Below are 26056 nucleotides of genomic sequence, written 5' to 3'. Positions count from 1 at the left end.
TACCTAAAACCAAAAATGAATTAATAATCATTTTGTTCTCAGCTTCTCATACTCAAAATCACGATTGACTTAGAGTTGCCCCTCTTCAAATGGTGCCATCTTTCTATTTCTCATATTCTGAGTTGAAATTTCATGTAAAAGAGTTATATAAGTTGGTTTTTGAATAAACGAAATTTAAACATAATAAAAAAATATTAATCAAATTAATTTGATTCATACCTATCCTATTTGGGAATATTATTACTAAGTGATAATACTTTACACTTTTCACTAAAAGGGTCTAATTATCACTAAGTGAGAATAATATTATTTTTAAACAGCAGTATACTTATGTATTATGTATTGTTACTTCTTATTGAAAGGTACATAGACAAAAAAAATTGAAGTAAATCTCTTCCATGTTAGATGAATATGAAAGTGGGCATATGAACAACTCTATATACATGTAGGCGGAATTAATATATAGAATGAACATATACACGAAGGATCGAATATTGTATACCTCCAGCCATTGCTATTGATAACCTCGATCTAGCTTTAGATCTACAAAAGAAAAGGAACAGAAGTTAGAACGAGTACACGGGCTTCCAAGCTCTCACTAACTCTTTTAGATGGAGTTACTGAAAGTCAGAATGAGCAGCGAGCTTGGGGACCGGTACTCTATATTTATAGAGTGAGACTTACCATCAGAGTCTCTGCCATAGATTGAGATATTTCCTCAATCAGTTGGGATATGAAAAATCGGGTAACAACAAAATCAGGTAATAAACAATGTTGACCATTAATTAGAATATTTTGTCAATAAATTAAATATTGACTTTAATATATTAAATCAATTAGTTGATTTTTATATACCAAATAAATAATATTCTAACATTCTCCCACTTGGTCAACATTTAAATTAATGTATTACTTAAGCCCGACGATCATCCCTGTTAGATAATAAACACATGAATCATGGCGATAGGTCCTCTTTTTATGACGAGTATTATCTTCCATGTATTACAATATATTGATTACATAACAATGTAATTTATGTGGCTATATACTTAAACGAATAAACCTTATGTTTATTCAGGTCCTATGAAGATAAAATTTTCTCAAATAAAATTAAGATGCGCATAAATATGAGAAAACATCAAAATAAGAGTTTCATTGATAATAACTTCAGTTTGTACAATAAATTTACATAAGGGAACCAAGTCCCATGTTCACTACATGATCCTTGAATTTATGAGGTGGCAAGCCTTTCGTCATAGGATCAACAATCATCAATTCAGTGCTAATGTGTTGAATGACCACTTTATTTTCTTTAACACGTTCTCTCACAGCTAAGTACTTGATGTCGATGTGCTTGCTTTGACTACCACTCTTGTTGTTCTTAGCCATGAATACAGCAGCTGAATTGTCGCAGAACATTCTCAATAGCCTAGATATTGAATCTACAACTCTAAGGCCTAAAATGAAACTCTTTAGCCATACACCATGCGATGTAGCCTCAAAACACGAAACGAACTCGGCTTCCATAGTAGAAGTAGCAGTCAAGGTCTGTTTGTTACTCCTCCATGATATAGCTCCACCGGCAAACATAAACACATAACCAGAAGTTGATTTATGTGAATCAGTACAACCAGCAAAGTCTGAATCTGAGTAGCCAACTACTTCCAGGTTGTCGGTTCGTCTGAACATGAGTTTGTAATCCTTAGTACCTTGAAGATACCTCATAACTTTCTTTGCAGCTTTCCAGTGGTCTAATCCCGGGTTACTCTGAAATCTTCCTAGAATTCCGACAGCAAAGGCAATGTCGGGTCGTGTGCACACCTGAGCATACATCAAGCTTCCAACAGCAGAAGCATATGGGATGCTCTTCATTTCTTCCTTTTCAAAATCATTCTTTGGACACTGGCTCAAATTTAATTTATCACCCTTAACGATAGGAGCAACACTTGGTGAACAATCTTTCATCCGAAATCTCTCTAAAACTTTGTTAATGTAGGTTTCTTGAGATAGACCTAAGATACCTTTGAATCTATCTCGATGGATCTTAATGCCAATGACATAAGACGCATCACCCATATCCTTCATCTCAAAGTTCTTTGAGAGAAATTGCTTCACCTCATGTAGCATGCCCTTATCATTGGTTGCAAGAAGAATATCGTCCACATATAAAACAAGAAAACAAATCTTACTCCCACTGACCTTCTGGTATATACATTGATCCATGACATTCTCTTCAAATCCAAAAGAAGAGATGACATCATGGAATTTTAAATACCATTGGTGGGACGCTTGTTTTAAACCATAGATGGACTTCTTAAGCTTGCACACCAAATGCTCACCATTACTAGAGGAGAATCCTTCTGGTTGTTTCATGTATACCTCCTCCTCTAGGTCACCATTTAGGAAGGCAGTTTTCACATCCATCTGCTGTAGCTCTAAATCGAAATGAGCAACTAATGCCAGGATAACTCTGAGGGAATCTTTCTTAGATACCGGAGAAAAGGTCTCCATGTAGTCAATTCCTTCTTTTTGAGTGAATCCTTTAGCAACGAGTCTCGCTTTGTGTCTCTCAATGTTTCCTAATGAGTCTTTCTTTGTTTTGAAGACCCATTTACACCCAATAGCCCTCGCCCCATTAGGCAACTCAACAAGATCCCAGACTCCGTTGCTTTTCATAGAATTCATTTCTTCATTCATGGCATTGTACCACAGTTCCGATTCTTTGCTATTCATAGCTTGTGAAAACGTTTCTGGATCATTTTTGGCTCCAATATTGTAGTCAGATTCTTGCAAATACACAATGTAGTCACTAGGTATCGCCGATTTTATTGTCCTAGTGGATCTTCTTAAGGCTACACCAGCAGGCTCTTGAGGAGCGGGTGGTTCAGCTTGTTGTTCAACAATTATAGGCAACTCTTGAATAACTTGATCCATTTGAACTTCATCATTGACTTGTGGATCTTCAACAATTGGCTGTGGTGGTTCAACATCCATTTGGACTGCAGGGGTGTTATCGACCACAATCAATCTTGCTCTTGAGGTGGAGGGTTCTGAAGGATCTTTCTCAGAACCTAAGTCCTTGGATTGATCACTCCCACTAATCAAGGCATTTTCAAGAAATTTTGCATTCCTTGATTCCACAATCCTAGTGCTATGAGATGGACAATAAAACTTGTAACCTTTAGACCTTTCAGCGTAACCAATAAAGTATCCACTTATGGTCCTTGGGTCCAGTTTCTTTTCTTGTGGATTGTATACCCTAACTTCAGATGGGCATCCCCAAATGCGTACATGTTGCAAACTCGGTTTCCAACCTTTCCATAATTCAAAAGGAGTTTTGGAGACTGCCTTGGTTGGAACTCGATTTAATATGTACACGGATGTCTTTAGAGCTTCAGTCCACAAGGATTTAGGAAGTTTAGGGTTGCTGCTAAGCATACTTCGCACCATGTCCATCAATGTTCGGTTTCTCCTTTCTGCAACACCATTTTGCTCGGGTGTACCAGGCATGGTATATTGGGAAACAATCCCATTTTCTTGAAGAAACTTTGCAAAAGGACCAGGTGCTTGTCCATCTTCAGTGTATCTACCATAATATTCTCCACCTCTATCTGATCTCACTATCTTAATTTGCTTGTTGCATTGTTTCTCTACTTCAGCTTTAAATATCTTAAAGACATCTAACGCTTCGCTTTTGTTATGAAGTAAGTAGATATACATGTAGCGTGAGTAATCATCTATGAAAGAGATGAAGTATTTCTGACCATATGAGTCCATGTCTGGACTACATATATCAGTATGTATGATTTCTAATAGGTCAGAACTCCTATGGACACCACTTTTCTTAGACTTGGAGGTATGCTTTCCCTTAATGCAATCCACACAAGTATCAAAATCAGTAAAATCTAAGGTATTGAGTACCCCATCATTTACTAACCTTCTAATTCTATCAATAGAGATATGTCCCAATCTCCGGTGCCATAATGTAGAGGAATTCTCATTCATAACACATCTTTTATTGCCAGCGTGAACGTGCATAGTATTATAAGCAGTATTGTTTTGTAAATTAAGGCAGTAAAGACCATCAGACAAAATACCATTTCCAACACATTCAAATTTATTATATAAATTAAAAGATTTGTCTGAAAATGTAAAGGAAAAACCAAAAGGTACAAGTCTTGAAACGGAAATCAAGTTTCTAGAGAAACTTGGTACATAAAATGTCTTTTCTAACTTTAAAACAAAACCGCTACTTAAAACTAAATGGCACGTTCCTATAGCCTCCACATGTGAGCCCATCTTGTTTCCGGATAAGATGCTTTGCTCACTTCCCACTGGCTTCCTTAGGTTTTGTAAACCCTACAAGGAATTTGAAATGTGAATTGTCGATCCAGAATCAATCCACCATGTGTTAATATTAACATTAGCCATATTAGATTCATAACATACGAATGAAATTGGATTACCTTTGTCGTCCATCCATTTCTTGAACTTGGCGCATTCCTTTTTCGCATGTTCTTTCTTTTTGCAGAAGAAACATTTGATGGAATCCTTCTTTATATCGCCTTGGGGAGGCACTTTATTTTTCCCCTTGTCCTTCTTGGATGGTTTGCGTTTCTTGCCTTGGGTGGCCATGTGAGCACTTTCACCTTGTTCCTGCAGGAGCCTTGCTTCTTCTTGAGCACACATGGTTATCAGTTCATTGATACTCCATTTGTCCTTATGTGTGTTGTAGGAAATTTTGAAAGGCCCATATTGAGGTGGAAGATGGTTAAGGATGTAGTGGACCAGGAAGGTTTCAGGAATGACTACATCGAGTTTCTTCAGTTGAGCAGAAATGTCCCTCATCTTTGAAATATGTTCTCTAACTCCTTTGACACCAGTGAGTTTTGTGGATGAGAACTGGTGGATGAGGTTGTTGTAAAGTGGTTTGTCCGAAGTGTCGAACTGCTCATCGATCAGTTTGATCAAGTCTTTGACTTTCTCAGGTTGCTCCACCGATCCACGCATTCCTAGAGGGATCTTGGACATGATGAACATGATGCTAAGGCGATTGGACCGCTCCCATTTCTCATATAGTGCGATCTGAGCAGCAGTGCTAGTCACAGTGATTGCATCAGGTTCGTTCTTCCTTATTGCGTAGTCCATGTCGGCGCAGCCTAAATGAAGAAGAACTCGTTCCTTCCAGATTTTGAAATTATCACCCCTAAGCTCAGGTATTTCGGTAAGGATTTCAGCGAAACTAGAGGATGATGAAGAAGCTGCATGAATAGGATTACAAACTTAGATTTAGAAGATTGAGGCTTAATGAAGTCATGTTTTACCAATGTATAACATGCTGAAGAATGAAATTTTATTAAACAAAAATTGCCTGTGGGCTAAATTTTTAATTTAATAAAATTGGATGTAAATGATGATAGATTATTCAAACGAATTAATTGGGATAAAGTAAGGTTTGATACTTCTATCTTTATTTAAACTTTATGATAAAACTATTAAATTAATTATCATAACTCCTGTGGGTAAATTAAGAAAATTAATTTAATATATTATCCTAATTAATTATATAAATATAATAAAATCCCTGTGGGGTAAAATTATTATATTTATATAATCAATCACAATTTTGTCCATTATGTGATCCTTTCAAATTAATATATAATTTTATATAATTAAAGATGCTGTGGCTACTCCCTAATTATGTAAAATTATATGGTTCACTAGACATTATGTTTTAGGCTCTAGGAAGACCTAAGAACAATTTCGTTATAACATAATAGGCAATCACAGAGAGTAGTGCTCCTAGTGTGGTCGTCCGAAGATCATTAAAAACCGTTCTAGATTGAGCATTTGTCTCAGTTTCATGCGTTCTTATGTCAACCACAAAATTGTTTATGAATTATTCATAATTTTATTCACCCTAAATGTTTTATGAATATTTTATGAATAAATTATGAAGATTAATGTGCTAATATATTATTCAACCTATCTTAATGTTTGAATATAATCTAAATATATCTAGCACAATAATGGAAGATATATAATATATTTAAAATTATAAATCCATACATATAAAATTAAAGATAATTATACTTAAAATAAATTTGCATGAATAATAACAAAATAATCATACAATTAGCATAATTAACTATATGTACGAAAGAAAATACAAAAATTCCATATATATGCTTGGCAGAAATATTCATGCTAAATAAGACAATAAAATCATATATTGATTTAGTGAATTAATAAAATAATTGTACAAACTTAATTGTAAAACAAAAAGTAATTACATTCTTAAAATAGCACAATTATTTAATATTGCATGAATAAAATAAATATAACATGCAATAAATACACCAAAATCAAGTAATTGCACATTTTAATTAATTTCTATATATATAATATACCAAGATTATATGTTTTAATTCAATTGGCAAAAGAATTAAAAAAGGAAATTTAGTGTCTAAATAAGCATTAAAATCAAGAAAATAATAAAATCCCAAAAATAAATAAAAAATGTAATTTTTCGGAATTTTCTTCAATTTTTCTTAATTTTTTTTTTAAATCTGCCATGGGGAAAACGACATGTCGTTTTCCCCTTAGAATTGTCGTTGGACCCGTAAAACGACGGGTCATTTTCGGCACTGCATGGTGGAAAACGACATGTCGTTTTTCCACCTTCTTCAACATCTATCCGGGTCATTTTGACCCGGTTGCAGAAAAATGGGTCCTTCGGACCCAGTTGTGTACCCGGCTGGAAAACCCCATTTTTACGTCGAATTTCAAGATTTTAAAGCCCAGAAATCATGTAAATACATAGATATGAAGATTCATAGCCTTATTTTTTTATAAATAACAACTTAAAATCAAGCATTAATATCAAATAAAAAATTTGACTATAACCGGCTTCTTAAGGTTTCAAAAGTTGTTTTGAGTTTCAAAACTTGTTTTTGATACATCAAAACATTAGAAAATATAATCTTAAGATGTCCTAATACTCAAATAGATCGAAAGTACATATTTGAATTAAAAATAAATAAATAAGTTCAACTTAAGGCCATGAACGTGTATGTATATGGTCATTGTTTTGTTTTTAAACTAGTTTCTCAAATAACAAATTATTAGAAACACTTACCAAAGATTTCTAATGCAACTAAAATTGAGAAACAAATTTGAATTAACAATTCCAATTTTCAACAATATAGGAAACTATATACACAAATATATAATATATGTGAATAGATGAAGACATAGGCACATCTATAAATCATAAAAAAAAAAAATGTGTATATATGCATACAAAAATAACAAGGCAGAAATTAATCTGGCGACTGATACCAAATGTTAGATGAATATGAAAGTGGGCATATGAACAACTCTATATACATGTAGGCGGAATTAATATATAGAATGAACATATACACGAAGGATCGAATATTGTATACCTCCAGACATTGCTATTGATAACCTCGATCTAGCTTTAGATCTACAAAAGAAAAGGAACAGAAGTTAGAACGAGTACACGGGCTTCCAAGCTCTCACTAACTCTTTTAGATGGAGTTACTGAAAGTCAGAATGAGCAGCGAGCTTGGGGACCGGTACTCTATATTTATAGAGTGAGACTTACCATCAGAGTCTCTGCCATAGATTGAGATATTTCCTCAATCAGTTGGGATATGAAAAATCGGGTAACAACAAAATCAGGTAATAAACAATGTTGACCATTAATTAGAATATTTTGTCAATAAATTAAATATTGACTTTAATATATTAAATCAATTAGTTGATTTTTATATACCAAATAAATAATATTCTAACATTCCACACATATATTTATTTATATTAAGGATACTTAAAACTTGTTTGCTGGACTTAAAATTGGATTCACAAACAATTAAGGAAAATGGAAAACTAAATAAGAAGATTTGAAGAACCAGACCTGTTTAATTGAGAGACATAGCAAAAATCACCAAGTATAACAATGCATTATTTGACAAATTAAGAAATACAAGGAAACAAATATATTATCTTTGCAAAAAAAAAAAATTATAAAGAAATCTAATAGATTTTGAATAGAACAGAACCCAACATTTTTTAAAAGAAAGAAAAAAAGAAGCTCAGGTTCAATATATATATTCCTTCAGAGATCATCATATACATGCATAAGATTAAATTATTAATACTAACATATATCATTCCATAAATTAAAACACTGCATAAACCACACAAAAAAGCTCAAAGCAACCAAAATATAAGCCTAAACTCACCAACAGGCGTCTGATCATGAGAGAAGAACAGAGACCAGCAAACTCTGAGCGAGAGAAAGAGAGAGGCAGTGAGAAAAAAGAAACAAGAACAAAATTAACCCAAAACTCACCACTCCAAACATACATACACTACAAGAAATAAGTTATTTGCCGGCGCAATTCGTAATTGCGCCGGCAAAAATTACTTTCACCGGCGCAATTCACGAATTGCGCCGGCAAAAATCAACCCCTTTACCGGAGCAAATTTACGTCGGTAAAGGTGACTTTTGCCGGCACAATTCGGGGTTGCGCCAGCAAATGTATGGTGTTAAAAAATGTCATAACTTTTGCCGGCGCAACCCCTAATTGCGCCGGCAAAAGTCACCAGATTTTAAAATAAACATACAAACTTTTGCCGGCGCATTTCACCTACCCCGCCGACAAAAGTCAAACGTGTTTTTTAAATTTCCACACGTTTCAAAGAAGGTAGGTGGGTATACTTTTGCCGGCGCGTTTAGTTGCGCCGGCAAAAGTGAAAAAATGCGCCAGCAAAAGTTGAAATAATTAAAACGACGTCGTTTGAGTGTAGGGTTTAGTAAAATACTTTTGCCGGCGCAACGAAACGCGCCGGCAAAAGTTATAACGATATACTCAGCTGCCCGAGCCTCCTTCTTCCCCATTTCAGTTCTCTCTCTGAAACAAAGCTTCTCTCTCTCTCTCCTCTGTGATATACTCTCCGACCACCGTGAGCCATTATCCCGCCATGGCTTCTCTCTCAAGGTTAGTGAAGCTTCTCTCTCAAGTTAGTATTCGGGATTTTTTAACATTTTTGGATTTTTTTCTCTATATTTTGTTTTGTAATTGTATTTTTTTTGTTATTCTCTCCCTATATAAACAGGTGTGTAGCTACTCTCGGTAAAACAAGTCTAAAAAGGTTAGTTTATATATATATTTATATATATATTTCGGTTTATATATATTTATTTCGTTTTATATATATATATTTATATATATCTGATTATATATATTAATTTATATTTATCAGTTTATATATATATGTATATATTTATATATATAAGTATATGTTTATATTTATATATCCGAGTATATGTATATATTTATATATCCGAATATATATATATATGCATTTCAGTATATGTGTGTATATATGTTTATGTATATGTGTAAATGTGTGTGTATATATGTTTATGTATATGTGTAAATGTGTGTGTATATATGTTTATGTATATGTGTAAATGTGTGTGTATATATGTTTATTTAATGTTAAATTTTTTTAGAAAATTGATTAATATAAATGTATGTGTGTGATATTTGGTATTATAGTTATATTTTTCTGTTAAAAAAATAAATAAATATGTGTAGTTTTATAAAAATGAGATTAATAATGAAAAAGAAAATATGATTTTAGTATTTATTAAAAAAATTTGATTTGAGTATGTATATTTTTTAATTTTAATGCTTAATATGTATATTAAAAAATAGATTAGATTATGTATATTAAAAAAAAATATATTATATTTTTTATATTAAATATTACTTGTTTATAAATATTTATTAAATAAATTGTTTTGATGTTACTGATATAAAATGATATAAAAAGATTTGATATATGTTATTAATCTTGGTTTATGTTGTGCATGTTATGAGAATGTTCTGTATATTGCTCTGGGAATATTCTGGTTATATATGTGTTTAATTTGTAGGTTTTTCAATTTTTGGGATAGTTTAAAATATAGTCGTTATGCTGCCCAAATTTTGTTGGAGTTAGTAAAATTAATAAAAGTTTAATAATTAATTAAATAAAAATTTAAGTATAATTAAAAATTCATCAAAAAAATAATTTTTAACTATAATTTAAATAAAATAAAATTACCAATCATAATAATTAATAATTAATTTTAACATTAATATTAGATGTTTTGTAATTGAAAAAGTTAAAAATATAAATGATTTAATAAAATATAAATATAATAAAATTATTATTGATTAAGTAAATAATCCAATACAAATTGAAGAATTTAACAAAAAATTACAAAATGGAGATTAATGTATAATTAAATTAATTTTAAATTAAAAGTAATAAATAAGTAAATGTTAAAATAGACTAGTCAACGGACACGTGGCAGTACATGATTGATCTACATTGTTATTATTCTTAAAATATTTTTTAATTTAACAAAAAAATAAAATTTACATTTTTTTAAAAAAAATTCAAAATTTTTTTCAACTTAAGATTAAGTATGAAAATACATTTTTTTTAAAATTTAATTTTATATTGTTAATATCCTCAAATTTTTTAATTTATTATTATTATTATTATTATTATTATTATTATTATTATTATTATTATTAAAATCTTCCTATTTATCATTTTGTCTACTTGTTTGCAATTAAAGATTAAGTAATTTTGTTTAAAATCTAAGCAATAATTTAAGATTAAATATTTTTTTTACTTAATCCTAAATAATTGATTAAAAGCAGCAAATTTGATTTTTTTTTGTAAAAAATGAAAAAAAAAATATTTTTTGTTACCTTTAAATTGGAAAACAATAAATTGGATTTTTTAAAAAAAATAAAAAATATAAAATGATTTTTTTTATGAAAAATTATTTAAAATAATAATAATAATGTGTACCAATCATGTGGTGCCATGTATCATTTAAGTGTTAGTAAGTTGTAAGTTTGAGTAATTTAGCCGGAAATATCTTTATAAATAATTATTTTTGCCAGAGATAGGATATTATTATCAGTTAGTGATAATTAGGGAGACAAACAGTCATGAAATACTTTGACTATCATTTCCCTCATTTTAAGACAATTATTAATATTTTCTTAATTATTTCGCTTAAAGATGGCGAGCGACAGGAGCTGGATGAGTGCGAGGAATCGTTGGTCTCTGGAGTATAGAAATAGTGTTAAGGAGTTCTTCGATATCGCCAAAAATCAGTTGAACGATCGGGGTTTGGTTCGCTGTTCGTGCAAGAAATGTGGGAATGTTAAGTTCCAGCCTATAAATGCAATTTCGATGCATTTATTCAACAATGGCATCGTACAGTCCTACAAAGTGTGGCATTACCATGGAGAGGCGCTGCCGTCGCCACCAGCTGTGGTACGAGATCATGATAGAGATGAGATAGCGGATATCATGGAGGATGTTTACGCTGAAGATGACGTTCCCGCTAGAAATTATAATGATCCTCCCCAAGATGATCCTCAACATCGCGACAAGTATGACAATTTATTTAAGGAGATGTCAAGTGAACTGTACCCGGGTTGCCGAAAGTATTCCGCGTTGAACTTCTTGGTAAAGCTGATGCATCTCAAAGTAATTAACAAGTGCAGCAATCATTACTTTGATGGTTTGCTGGAATTGTTAGTCGACGCTATGCCTGACGGAACAATTTTACCTAAGTCTAACTATGAGGCGAAGGCAAAGTTGCGGAGTATTGGATTGGGATATGAGTCCATCGATGCTTGCAAGCATGACTGTGCACTGTTTTGGAAGGAGAATGCGAATTTGGAATTCTGTCCGGTTTGTGGTGAGTGTCGCTGGCAAGATAATCGTGGGAACGGGAAGAAAGTGGCCCATAAGGTCATGCGGTACTTTCCGTTGACGCCAAGATTGAAAAGGCTGTACAGTTCCAGATATACTGCAGAGGATATAAGATGGCACTATTCTAAAAGGCCAAGGGAAGATGGTGTGATGAGGCACCCCGCTGACAGTAAGGCGTGGAAGCACCTTGATGAGTTGTACCCATCTTTCGCAGCCGAACCTCGAAATGTTAGGCTTGGGTTGGCTACAGATGGTTTCAATCCTTTTGGGAACGTGAGCAACTCTTACAGCATGTGGCCTGTGATACTTGTCCCATACAACTTGCCGCCGTGGAAGTGCATGAAACCACAGTCATTAATGTTGTCTATTCTTATTCCAGGTCCTTCTTCACCTGGAAAAGATATCGATGTCTATATGAGACCTTTGGTTGACGAGTTGAAGGAGTTATGGATGAATGGTGTCGAGACAAGAGATGCATACAATAGTACCTTGTTCAATATGCGTGCAGCAATCTTGTGGACCATTAACGACTACCCAGCTTATGCTATGATGTCTGGGTGGAGCACAAAAGGGTACAAGGCGTGTCCCACATGCAATGAAGAAACTCCCTCTGGAGGGATTAGAAGTAAAATTGCATACATTGGCCATAGGAGATTTCTTGATATGGATCATGAATGGAGGAGCAAACGAGCACTATTCGACGGTAACAAGGAACTCAGGCCACCGCCGAAACATTACTCCGGTGATGATGTGTTGAAGCAATTAGAGAATTTGCTGATTAGACATCCTGGGAAACACAAAGAATTTGGTGGTGTGAAACGCAAAAGGGCTCCGATTGAACTTAATTGGTCGAAGAAGAGCATATTTTTCGAGCTTGATTATTGGAAGGAGTTATTGTTGAGGCATAATTTGGACGTAATGCACATTGAGAAGAATGTTTGCGACAGTGTCTTGGGAACTTTGTTGAACTTAGAGGGAAAATCTAAAGACACTGACAAGGCAAGACTTGATCTAGCAGACATGAAAATTAGGGAAAAGCTCCACCTCCGCAAAGAGGGAAACAAGTGGAAGAAACCGCACGCCAGTTACACCCTCAGTGTCCCGGAGCGTCGAGTTTTTTGTGAATTTGTGAAGTCAGTTGAATTCCCGGACGGTTTTGCTGCAAACCTTTCGAAGAATGTCAATGTCAATGATGGCAAGATAACTGGGTTGAAATCACACGATTGCCACGTGTTGTTTCAGCAGTTGTTGCCCGCCGCAATTAGGTCGTTTTTGGTTCCGGAAGTTCGGAAGCCAATTATTGAGTTGTGCGGTTTTTTCAAAAAACTTTGTGCACGGACTTTGAATGTGAAAGACCTTGAGAAGATGGAGACAGACATTATCACCATTTTATGCAAGTTGGAAATGATATTTCCTCCAGCATTTTTCGACATTATGGTGCATTTGGTTTTGCATCTTCCGAAAGAGGCAATTCTTGGCGGTCCCGTGCACTTTAGGTGGATGTATCCCATTGAAAGTTCGATGGGAGTTTATAAACAATATGTAAGAAATCGTGCACGTCCGGAAGGTTCAATCGCAGAAGCTTACGTGGTGAACGAGGCTTTAACCTTTTGCTCAATGTACCTGCGGGGGGTTGAGACTCGATTCAATCGACCTGAGAGGAATGACGATCGCGTTGAATCCCAACCAAATCGGGAATATTCTATTTATAAGGCTGTTGGTCGTCCATTTGGTAAGAAATCAAGTATGCTCCTCAATCCACAGTTAAAGCAAAAGGCTGAGTGGTATATCTTGAACAATTGTGCCGAAATTAAGGAGTACCTTAGGTGTGTTTTCTAGTATTTTTTCAATAATGATGTTTGGTTTATATATCGAGTAAATGCCAAAATCATAATTTTTTTTGTTCATATGTAGTGAGCATATGGATGAATTAAGAAGACGGGGGGGGGGGGGGGGGGGCTCGAATCTTGAAGTTCAACAAGAAACTGATTTTCCTCAGTGGTTCAAAGAAAGAGTATGTATATTAGTCAATTCTTTTCTGAAACCCCACTTAATCAATCCAAAACTAACTTTCAATGTTAATGTTGATAGGTGAACGGTTTGCATGAGTCAACACCTACTGAAGTGAATAATGAATTGTATGCTCTCGCAAACAAATCAAGCGGTACCGTGTATTCATATCCAGGGATGATAGTGAATGGTGTGAAATTTGTGACTCGTGGTCGTGATGATATGAAGCTTAAAACACAAAATTGCGGTGTAATGGTGCCAAGTGAGGAAGGAGTGAACTACTATGGAGTTTTGGAAGAAGTAATTGAATTGTCCTACTTGATGGGTTACAGTGTTGTCCTATTCAAGTGTAGATGGTTCAATACAAGTTGAATTAAAGTGGAATCCAATTTTACGAGCGTATATGTGAAAGAAGAATGTTATAAAGATGATCCTTTCGTTCTCGCATCTCAAGCGAAGTTGGTGTATTATCTTCGAGATGTGAAAAATGGGGATGATTGGAGGCTCGTTAATGAATACATTCCAAGGAATATATGGGATTTCTCAAATTCCGATGTTGATGATACTGAGACCACAAATGATATACCAATATTGCAAGAAGTTAATTCTTCTTCATTTCAGTTGTGGGTAGAACTTCCAATTTTTGATAATCTTCAGTATGATCGGGTTGATGTCAATGTCACTGAAGTGCACAACGTTGATGATTTGGTTGGCGAAGGTTCAGATGAATTTGTTGTCGATGATGAAGTTGAATTTGAAGACGACACGTTGGCCGAGTATGAAGACGATGAGGATGACGATAATGTTCTAGTTGATAGTGATAGTGATAGTGATGTTTGTAATGATGTTGTAGTTAGTGATGATGAGGACAGTGATATGTAATTTAAACAAGTGTATGTAACTTTTTATTTAATTCAATGAAAACTTTATTTATTATCATTAATTAATGATAGTATCAGATATAGGTACACACGCACCTATTGGATGCTTTGGGGATAGTCAATGTATTCATGTACTGGTACTCATTTATTCAATATATTTGATGAAATATGTTGAAAAAATGGGTAGTCGCACACGTCTGCTTATTATCTCCAAGGGATCTATTAGGTCGGAATAGGGTAGGTTGGGAAAGACAATGAGTAATAAAATGTTAATTCAATAACAAAAAACAATGGTACACACGCACCTAGTGGATGCTTTGGGGATAGTCAATGTATTCATGTACTGGTACTCATTTTTTCAATATATTTGATGAAATATGTTGAAAAAATGGGTAGTCGCACATGTCTGCTTACTATCTCCAAGGGATCCACTAGGTCGGAATAGGGTAGGTTGGGAAAGATAATAAGTAATAAAATGTTAATTTAATAACAAAAAACAATAGTGATGCACCTAGTGGATGCCTTGGGGATAGCCAATGTATTTATGTACTGCTCCTCATTTTTTCAAGATGTTTGAGAAACATCTTAAAAAAATGAGGAGAAGTACATGACTCCTTACTATTTCCAAGGGATCCACTATGTCGGAATAAGGTAGGTTTGGAAATACCATAATGAATAAATGTTAATTTTATAACAAAAAACAACAGACATACATAATTTGAATTAGTTAATTAATGAATATTTTAATGTAGAATGGCCGAAACAAGTAATGACACAGGTGGTGGCTCCAAGAGAGGCAGGGGAGCTTATTACGGTGCCAATATCGAGAAGGAGTTGGCCATCAAAAAAGTTAGTCATTTGAAAGTAGAGTTTGATAAAGAACTGGAAAAGCTATTCAAAAGTACGGCAAGTAGTTCAACAATTCCATGGCTCGTTATTTGCGTAGCACCATACCCACAACTACACTAGCTTGGGAACAAGTAAAACCAGCTGATATCGAAGTTATTCGAAAGAGACTATCTGTAAGCATTCTTTAAACCTTTAATAACTCATTATTAAATATTTTGTCTATCTTCATAATATTTTAACAAATTCCAATTTTAATTGTGATTTTAGGAAAAATTCATTTATCCAGAAGACAATCCAGTAATCAATGATGCCATGGTAAGACAAATGCAAAAACATCTGACTGATTGGCGCCACACGATGAAGAAACACTGGGTAGATGTTGGAGGAGAGGTGGACAATGAGAGAGCGAAGTCAAAACCTTTTGTGTCGATTACTTCTTCTGATTGGGCAATTCTGTGTGATTTTTGGGCTTCTGATTCTCAGCAGGTATGCCGTAGATTTTACATTAATTTTTAATTATAAAATTAAAATTTAGATTAATGAGTACTGTTTTCTTTTTGAAGCGTATATCGAAGAAAAATAAAGAAGTTCGAGCTAAAATGACCATACCAGGAGGACACGGTTCCAAATCCATCGTTGCCCATGTTTATGATCACGTAAATTATAATAACTTATATCCTTACATTTACGAAAATATTATAAATGTCACAATGTTTAAATAATTTGCTTTTTTAGATGGACCCATCTACTGGCCAGCTCCCGAGCATGATCGACACATTCGAGCACCTTCACAAGAAGAAGGATAAGTGGATTAGTGATGCAGCGGCGACAAAACATGTAAGTTGCATAACCAAACAAATTTATTGAAAAAGACTAGAAAACACACCTAAGGTACTCCTTAATTTCGGCACAATTGTTCAAGATATACCACTCAGCCTTTTGCTTTAATTGCGGATTGAGGAGCATACTTGATTTCTTACCAAATGGATGACCAACAACCTTATAAATAGAATATTCCCGATTTGGTTGGGATTCAATGCGATCGTCATTCCTCTCAGGTCGATTGAATCGAGTCTCAACCCCTCGGAGGTGCATTGAAAAAAAGGTTAAGGCCTCGTTGACCACGTAAGCTTCTGCGATTGAACCATCCGGACGTGCACGATTTCTTACATACTGTTTATAAACCACCAGTGAACGTTCAATGGGATGTTAGGAAAAAAAAGATTGCCTCAATGGAAATAGGTAAGATTATTACAACTCTAGGCAATATATTAGAAATAAATATAGATTGATTAAATAAGGTTACAACTCAATGACTGAAAGTACAAATAAATATAGAGAAAGAAGAAGAAGAGGATTGAAATAGAAAATACAACTTTTGACAAAAAGATACAAATAAACTTGAGGTAGTAGAAAGAAAGATGTAGATGAGATTACAACTCTTAAGCAAAGATACAAGTAAATATAACAAGAATGATAAGAAGAAAAAGAATAGAAGAAAATAAGAAAAAGAACAAAATAATAAGATACTCTCACTCACATAACCAAAGTGAAGAGTGTTGGGGATCACCAACTTGAACAAGGTTTGAAACCTTTGTCCAAAAGCTTATTTCCCCCTAACTCAAGCACTAAGGGATCTCTCTCAGATTTTGGAAATGCTTTCTGGAATTATCAAGCCTCAAGGTGTTTCTAGCCAAGTCTAATGGATAGAAATGTTATGTCTTTCAAGTGAGCTATAGGCTCCCATTTATAGAGTTTAAAGACACCCTTTGAATTTCAAATTCCACCAACCCCCATGGTTGTTACCAATGTTTAATTAGATTAATATGGAATTAAAAATGAGATTTGAGAGTTATTTGAGTTTTTTGAGCCGTTCAACAAAGATTGAAAAAAATGAAGAAAAAAATGGTCAGTTTTGGCCTGTGGCCGCGGCCAGAGACATTAGTGGCCGCGGCCACTACAATCGGTCCCACAGGCCGTGACCAGTGACCATTTTCAGCACTTAAAAATGTGTTGTTTTTCCAAACGGTTCCAAACCCTCCCAAATTATTTTGTAACCCCCAAACACATTATTGGGGTTAAAATCATATCTCTAACAGCCATTTCACATATGACTTTATGAAATTCATCTCAATATTGTGTAATACCAAATTTACACAATAAAGGGTAATATTTGGAAGTTACAAATTTGTAACACCAAATATGTTACATTATTTGGATATATCTCATATATCTAAATATTGTAACTCTCTATTATATGTTACAATATGTGACACTCTTTGTCACATTTATTTAATCTAAAACATTATATTATATAATATAATATAATATAATATTAAATTATATTATAGATTAAATAGTTATCTATTGTAACACTTATTTAATCAATCATTATATTTTCAAATATAACATATCCCCCACTTGATTAAATAAGAACTCTCTCTTATAGGAGTCATTGCATTTATGCATAAAGCAAAGTGTTTTTCAACTTGAACTTCACTATAGTGTAATTATCACAAAATTTATCGAAAATTTGGTTGCACTAAGCATTGAACCATCTTTTCATGATAACAAATCGGTGATAACACACACACATTTGCGATGTTCACTTGAGACCTCTATGTCTCGCTTTGCACCGTTAATGGCCATGTGCCCTTTCCATTCATGGACGTTCTTGAGAATACTTCCAATTCTCCTGAGAGGTGGCACCACCCCTAGGTCCATATAGGTAGAATTCTTACAGTATTTCTTTACCAAAAATACTTGTCTTCACAAGACTGAATTCTATTAAAAAAACCTTTCAGTTTTAACCCTCAACTTGGTAACACACAAGTACTCAATATCTCAGATGGGACTTGTTTTGAGTACAACTAATATTCACTTGATTCACTTGTTGTTACCTATTGAATCCAACACTAGTTGAATAACTAGTGTTAAGATAGGTTACCATCAATCGTGAATCTCTTTAGGGAGTTTAAGTCCCATCCCTCGAGATGATGCAGCCACTAAATCCCTCGTTAGTGGCTTAGTGAAAGGATCCGCCAGATTTTCACTTGTTCTCATATAGGATATTGAGATGACTCTTCTTTGAATCAATTCTCTTACATATCCATGTCTTAGACTAATATGTCTAGACTTCCCATTAAACACTATGCCAAATGCTCTAGCCAATGTCACTTGGCTATCACAATGTATCGATATAGTAGATACATTATCTTTGATTAGGGAAATCTCTATCAACAGATCCCTTAATCATTCGGCCTCTTTGTCGGTAGCAGCTAGAGCTATGAACTCTGCTTCCATAGTGGAACGAGATATACAGGTTTTTTTCTTGGAACCCCAAGAAATTTCACCTCCACTAAGTGTAAATACCCAACCAGTTGTGGACAAGTTGTCTCCAAGATTGGATATCCAACTTGCATATGCATATCCTTCTAAATTGAAGGAAATTTGGAGTAGTGAAGGCTTAGTCCTTTGGTTTTCTTGAGATAACCTAGGACTCTTCCAATTGCCTTCCAGTGATCCACACTTGGATTACTTGTAAACCTACTAAGTTTACTTACCGCAAATGCTATATCGGATCTAGTACATTGGGCAGTGTACATTAGACTCCCTATAGCACTAGAGTACTCCTATTGAGCCACCACCCTTGTTTCATTCTTCTCTAGTTTTACACTATGATCGAATGGAGTATTGGCATCTTTAACCTTGAGATGGTTAAATTTGTTCAATACTTTCTCAACATAGTGGGCTTGCCCTAACGCAAAACCCCCACTATGTTTCTTTACTTTGATACCAAGTATGGTATCAACTTCTCCAAGATCTTTCATCTTGAAGGTTGATGATAGAAACCTCTTCGTTTCTTCTACCCCTTTCATGCTATTACTTAGAATAAGCATGTCATCCACATATAAGCAAACAATGATCACATATCTCTTACAAGTTTTGGAATACAAACACTTGTCTCCATTGTTATGTCTAAACCCATTAGACATGATGGCTTGATCAAATTTCTCATGCCATTGCTTAGGAGCTTATTTCAATCCATATAAGGATTTTACAAGTCTTCAAACTTTATGTTCATATTTTGGTAGGACAAACCCTTCGGGTTGTTCTATATAGACCTCCTCATTGAGGTCACCATTAAGGAATGCCGTTTTGACATCCATTTGATGAACATACAAGTTGTGTATAGAAGCTAAAGCGAACAAAATTCTTATAGAAGTTGTTCTTGCAACAAGCACATAAGTATCGAAATAATCGATACCCTCTTTTTGCCTAAACCCTTTAGCTACTAATCTAGATTTAAAGGTTTGGATAGTGCTGTCAGTGTGGTATTTTCTCCCAAATACCCACTTACACCCAATTGGCTTAGACCCTGGTGGGAGGTCTACCAATTCCCAAGTGTTATTGGAAAGAATGGAATCCATCTCATCATTGATGGCTTCTTTCCAAAATGCACTATCTCTCGATTGCATAACTTCTCTATAAGTCTTAGGATCATCCTCAACGATAAGTACAATATGAATTTTCCTAATAACTTCCTCTCTATTTCCTTCTACCATGTAGAATGAAATTCGTTGAGAATTTATCTCATCCACTACTAGACTTTTATGATTTTTAAGCCTTTGAATTCTTCTAGGTTCAAAGAGTTGCTTTACATCCTTTCGAGAATTCTCCTCTTGAGAATCAACTTTGGATGTAGAAGCATGAGAATTGTTCTCATATAACAAATTCTCCTTTAGAGATGTTGAAGCTTGAGAATTGTTGTCACATAACCTATTCTAAAAAAATTAAACTTCTCTAGATTTAATCACAATATTAGACTTTAAGTCTAATATCCTATAAGCTTTACTATTGTTGGCATAACCAACTAAAGCACTTTATGGCTCTTGAACCTAATTTTGTTCTATTAGGTTCATTTTTCTTGCAATATGCAAGACACCCCCACACTTTGAAGTGTCCTATGTTGGGTTTTCTTCCTTTCCATAACTCATATGGAGATATCTCATTTTTCTTCATCGGTATTAGATTAAGAATGTGACAAGCGGTTAAGAGCGCTTCACCCCATAAGTTGAAGTTCAACTTAGAAAACACCAACATAGAATTTATCATCTCTAGATAAGTCATATTTTTCCTTTCGGCAACACCATTGTGTTGTGGTGTATAAGGTTCAGTGCACTCATAAATTAAACCATTTTCTTCACAAAATGTATTGAATTCATTAGAGAAGTACTCTCCTCCTCTATCACTTCTTAGCACCTTAATATTTTTATTTAGTTGATTTTCAACTTCTAATTTATACATTTTAAAAGCATCAAAAGTTTCATCTTTTGCTTTAAAAGAAATACATAAGTATATCTACTAAAATCATCTATAAAAGTAAGAAAATACATTTTATCACCTCTAGTTCAAACACCATTTAATCCACAAAGATCACTATGGATTAAATCTAGTAAATTAGATGATCTTTCTACACTAGGAAATGGTTTCTTAATCATTTTCGCCTTAACACATGTTTCACATTTACCATAGTTTTTAATATTGCATGCAATCATATCACATTTTACTACTATTTTCATGGTTGAAAAACCCATATGCGATAGTCTAAGATGCCACAAAAATAAATAATCATACTAAACAATATAGGCATAATTAGTATTTTTATTGATAACATTGAAAGTTACATCATTGGTGCACAATTTAACCATACCCTCACAAGAGTACCCATTTCCCAAAAATACATTTGATTTGGTAAGGATAAGTTTACCGGACTCAAAAACGGCTTTAATGCCGGGCTTTCCAAGAAAATCACCACTTACCAAGTTTCTACTCATTTCGGGAACATAAAGTACATTCACTAATGTAACTTTCTTGCTGGATGTGAAAAAGACTTCAATGGTACCTTTGCCAAGTACCTTGGATTTTCCCTCATTGCCCATTTTAATCTCATGGTTGCCATTTGACTCTTCAAAGGTCTTGAACAATGATTTGTCTTAGGTGACATGGACGGTGGCACATGTATCATACCACCACCATTTCACCTTGCCTTGGACCGCATTCACCTCACTAAGGGTAGCAACTATGTTTTCCTCTTGAGTTGCGTTCACCTTAGGTCTTTGTTGGTCTTTTCTATGCCTACACTCTCTAGGATAGTGACCTTTTTTCCCACACACAAAGCAATGACCTTTCTCGCCCTTAAACTTGTTTGGGTTGGTTTTTGGACCCAAAGGTTTCTCGTTACCCTTTTTCCCTTTGTTTTTGGGATGTTTTGGTTGTGACACCGCATTTTCTTTGGAAGTCTCTCCATTAGACCCCTCCACAAGTTTATCTCTACATATCGATTCCTCTTCGATTCGAATATTCTTTTGGATTTCCTCCAAAGAATAATCCTCATTTTTATGAAGGATTCTTTTCCTATAGCTCTTCCAAGTTAGTGGTAATTTCGCCACTATAGCACCAACTTGAAAGGCCTCGGGAAACTCAATCTTTAAAACTTTCAGTTTGTTAACAATTATTTGCAATTCATGAATTTGAGGAAGAATAGGTTTGTCACCAAAAAATTTGAAATCGAAGTATTGAGATATCAAAAACTTTTTGGTACCTTCCTCTTCTGCCTTGAACTTTTTCTCAAGTGCATCCCATATCTCCTTGGCTGATTTGGTCTCGGTGTAGAGGTCATAGAGCCTATCGGATAGGGCGTTGAGGATATGACCCCTACAAAGGAGATTGTCCTCCTCTCTCTTCCTCCTTTTCTCCACCTACTTGGGAGTGTCCTTGTCGGATGGCGTTGGGAGAGGTTCTAGAGTGGATTCTAGAATATAGGCGATTTTGAGAGTGGTCAAAAGGAATCTCACCTTGTCTTGCCACCTAGTGAAATTGGATCCATCAAACCTATCCAACCTCACTAGGTCTTGATTCATTATCTTGATGGTCTCACCTTCCATTGAAACAAACAAACAAAGGGATAAACTTTTGAATGTTAGGAAAAAATAGATTGCCTCAATGGAAATAGGTAAGAATATTACAACTCTAGGCAATATATTACAAATAAATATAGATTGATTAAATAAAGTTACAACTCAATGACTGAAAGTACAAATAAATATAGAGAAAGAAGAAGAAGAGGATTGAAATAGAAAATACAACTTTTGACAAAAAAATACAAATAAACTTGAGGTAGTAGAAAGAAAGATGTAGATGAGATTACAACTCTAAAGCAAAGATACAAGTAAATATAACAAGAATAATAAGAAGAAAAATAATAGAAGAAAATAAGAAAAAGAACAAAATAATAAGATACTCTCACTCACACAACCAAAGTGAAGAGTGTTGGGGATCACCAACTTGAACAAGGTTTGAAACCTTTGTCCAAAAGCTTATTTCCCCCTAACTCAAGCACTAAGGGATCTCTCTCAGATTTTGGAAATGCTTTCTGGAATTATCAAGCCTCAAGGTGTTTCTAGCCAAGTGCTCTAATGGATAGAAATGTTGTGTCTTTCAAGTGAGCTATAGGCTCCTATTTATAGAGTTTAGAGACACCCTTTGAATTTCAAATTCCACCAACCCCCATGGCTGTTACCAATGTTTAATTGGATTAATATGGAGTTAAATATGAGATTTGGGAGTTATTTGGGTTTTTTGAGCCGTTCAACAAAGATTGAAAAAACTGAAAAAATGGTCAGTTTTGGCCTGTGGCTGCGGCCACTACTTTCTATCCCCCAGGCCACGGCCACCAACATTTAGTGGCTGCGGCCACTGACCATTTTCAGCACTTAAAAATGTGTTGTTTTTCCAAACGGTTCCAAACCCTCCCAAATTATTTTGTAACCCCCAAAACACATTATTGGGGTTAAAGTCATATCTCTAACAGCCATTTCACATATGGCTTTATGAAATTCATCTCAATATTGTGTAACACCAAATTTACACAATAAAGGGTAATATTTGGAAGTTACAAATTTGTAACACCAAATATGTTACATTATTTGGATATATCTCATATATCTAAATATTGTAACTCTCTATTATATGTTACAATATGTGACACTCTTTGTCACATTTATTTAATCTATAACATTATATTATATAATATAATATAATATTACATTATATTATAAAATAATATAACATGGGTTACATCCACCTAAAGTGCATGGGACCGCCAAGAATTGCCTCTTTCGGAAGATGAAAAACCAAATGCACCATAATGTCGAAAAATGTTGGAGGAAATATCATTTCCAACTTGCATAAAATGGTGATAATGTCTGTCTCCATCTTCTCAAGGTCTTTCACATTCAAATTCTGTGAACAAAGTTTTTTGAAAAAACTGCACAACCCAATAATTGGCTTCCGAACTTCAGGAACAAAAAATGATCTAATTGTGGCGGGCAACAACTACTAAAACAACATGTGAGAATCGTGTGATTTCAGCCCTGTTATCTTGCCATCATTGACATTGACATTCTTCGAAAGGTTTGCAACAAAACTGTCCGGGAATTCAACTGACTTCATAAATTCACAGAAAACTCGACGCTCTGGGACAATGAGGGTGTAACTGGCGTGCAATTTCTTCCACTTATTTCCCTCTTAGCGAAGGTGGAGTTTTTCACTAATTTTCATGTCTTCTAGATCAAGTCTTGCCTTGTCAGTGTCTTTAGATTTTCCCTCTAAGTTCAACAAAGTTCCCAAGACACTGTTGCAAACATTCTTCTCAATGTGCATTACGTCCAAGTTATGCCTCAGCAATAATTCCTTCCAATAATCAAGCTCGAAAAATATGCTCTTCTTCGACCAATTAAGTTCAATCGGAGCCATTTTGTGTTTCACACCACCAAATTATTTGTGTTTCCCAGGATGTCTAATCTGCAAATTCTCTAATTGCTTCAACACATCATCACCGGAGTAATCTTTCGGTGGTGGCCTGAGTTCCTTGTTACCGTCGAATAGTGCTCGTTTACTCCTCCATTCATGATCCATGTCAAGAAACCTTCTATGGACAATGTATGCAATTTTACTTCTAATCCCTAGAGAGGGAGTTTCTTCATTGCATGTGGGGCACGCCTTGTACCCTTTTGTACTCCACCCAGACATCATAGCATTAGTTGGGTAGTCATTAATGGTTCACAAGATTGCTGCACGCATATTGAACAAGGTACTATTGTATGCATCTCATGTCTCGACACCATTCACCCATAACTCCTTCAACTCGTCAAGAAAAGGTCTCATATAGACATCGATATCTTTTCCAGGTGAAGAAGGACCTGGAATTAGAATAGACAACATTAATGACTGTGGTTTCATGCACTTCCATGGTGGCAAGTTGTATGGGACAAGTATTACAGGCTACATGCTGTAAGAGTTGCTCATGTTCCCAAAATGATTGAAACCATCTATAGCCAACCCAAGCCTAACATTTTGAGGTCTGGCTGCGAAAGATGGGTACAGCTCATCAAGGTGCTTCCATGCCTTACTATCAGCGAGGTGCCTCATCACACCATCTTCCTTTGACCTTTTAGAATGGTGCCATCTCATATCCTCTGCAATATATCTTGAACTATACAACCTTTTCAATCTCGGCGTCAACGGAAAATACCACATGACCTTATGTGCCACTTTCTTCCTGTTCCCACGATTATCTTGCCAGCGACACTCACCACAAACCGGATAGAATTCCAAATTCGCATTCTCCTTCCAAAACAGTGCACAGTCATGCCTGCAAGCATCGATGGACTCATATCCCAATCCAATACTCCGTAACTTTGACTTCACCTCATAGTTAGACTTAGGTAAAATTGTTTCGTCAGGCATAGCGTCGACTAACAATTCCAGCAAACCATCAAAGTAATGATTGCTGCACTTGTTAATAACATTCAGATGCATCAGCTTCACCAAGAAGTTCAGTGCGGAATACTTTCGACAACCCAGGTACAATTCACTTGACATCTCCTTAAATAAATTGTCATACTTGTCGCGATGTTGAACATCATCTGGGGAGGATCATTATAGTTTCCAGTGGGAAAGCCATCTTTAGCATAAACATCCTCCAGGATATTCGCTATCTCATCTCTATCCTGATCTCGTACCACATCTGGTGGCGGCGGCAGTGCCTCTCCATGGTAATGCCACACTTTGTAAGACTGTATGATGCCATTGTTGAATAAATGCATCGAAATTGCATTTATAGGCTGGAACTTAACATTCCCACATGTCTTGCACGGACAATGAACCAAACCTCGATCGTTCACCTGATTTTTAGCGATCCCGAAGAACTCCTTAACACCATTTCTATCTCCAGGGACCAACGAATCCCCGCACTCATCGAGCTTCTATCGCTCGCCATCTTTAAGCGAAATAATTCATAAAATATTAATAATTGTCTTAAAATGAGGAAAATGATAGTCAAAATATTTCATGACTGTTTGTCTCCCTAATTATCACTAAGTGATAATAATATCCTTTCTCTGGCAAAAATAATTATTTATATTACCAAA

The sequence above is a fragment of the Humulus lupulus genome, chromosome 9 (assembly GCF_963169125.1).
Source record: "Humulus lupulus chromosome 9, drHumLupu1.1, whole genome shotgun sequence".
In the NCBI taxonomy this organism is placed as follows: domain Eukaryota; kingdom Viridiplantae; phylum Streptophyta; class Magnoliopsida; order Rosales; family Cannabaceae; genus Humulus; species Humulus lupulus.
This window is presented reverse-complemented; position numbering follows the sequence as displayed.